Here is a 1,326-nt window from a genome sequence, read left to right on the forward strand (position 1 = left end):
GCAACCTTTCAGTCTAAACCCTGAAAGAAGTGCAGAGACTTGGAGGACATCATTACAGTAAGACATTAGCGCCATCTTGTGGTTGTACTGTAAATACGCACGAGGTATCGCACTGAAAACCTATCTACAGGGACTGGACAAAATAATGTGAACATTGTAATAGGGGTTATCACTAGACAAATTTTATCTTTGTCTATATTCTCAAGGTGTGTATCAGTGTAGTAGAAGTTCAGAAGTGTTTTGTACAAGTCGTGGTTGAAATGAGTGACTTAGTTGTCGGACTTCGAAAAAGGACAAATAGTGGAAGCCCATTTAGCAGGCGCATCTAACAGCCCAATTGTTTGGTGTTTTAAGAACAACAGTTTTTACGTTTATGATTGCATACACAAAGCATGGCAAGACTTCATTAGCAAAGAAGAATACTGGACGACAGCCGAAAGTAAATATTAAAGACTGTCAAACACTAAGAAAGATTGTGTCCAGACATCGCTGCAGCAAAATGATATCAAACCCCAGTATTCACCTTTTCCACAAAAACTGACCACATAGAACTTCCCGAAGCCAACATTCATGAAAAAGCTGCAATTATTAAACCTTTAATCAATGAAACCAATGCTAAAATGCTATCTATCAGCACTGCAAATGCTACTTCAACCAAAGCCACTAGAGTTTGGTCCCACTGTGAACACTGCATGTCGTAGCAGACATGACTTACAGCACCAGGAGTTTCATCAGACCTTCATCTGCTCCCTTACAGATAACAATGTTCTATCTTGTTATCTGCAAGGGAATATTACATAGCTGTGTGCATTCCGGTGTCCTCAAATAGCCTTTAATGAGACCAGTAATTCATAAACACCTGCTGCAGATGAAACACTGTCATCCTCAGCATGGCTCAATTAAAGGAAGTGTTTTCCCCTTAACCCTTCCACACACACACACACAAAAACAAACACACACACACACACACACACACACACACACACACACACATAACACTCACACACATTCTCTCTACAGCCTTTTTAATTCAGCCATTTCAAAAAGTGACAACCACACTATGGGCTAATTACTAGCCTGTCATCTACTTTTGTATTTTGATGGATTCCATTCATGATGTGCTGTGCTTTTCTATAGCTTTTTAGCAATAAATGCTTACTGAGGATATTATTAGCTTCTGTTTGCTTAGCAACGATAGCATGTGCCTGAAATGTGTCGTTTTTAAACACTGAGACATTGGAGACGTGCAGTATTGAAGCAAAGCAAGAAATTAGAATGAAACCTCTCAGCTACACTGAACTTGGTTGCGTGTCTGTGCAATGGTAT

This window comes from Cyprinus carpio, chromosome A1 (genome assembly GCF_018340385.1).
Source record: "Cyprinus carpio isolate SPL01 chromosome A1, ASM1834038v1, whole genome shotgun sequence".
NCBI classification, from domain to species: Eukaryota; Metazoa; Chordata; class Actinopteri; order Cypriniformes; family Cyprinidae; genus Cyprinus; species Cyprinus carpio.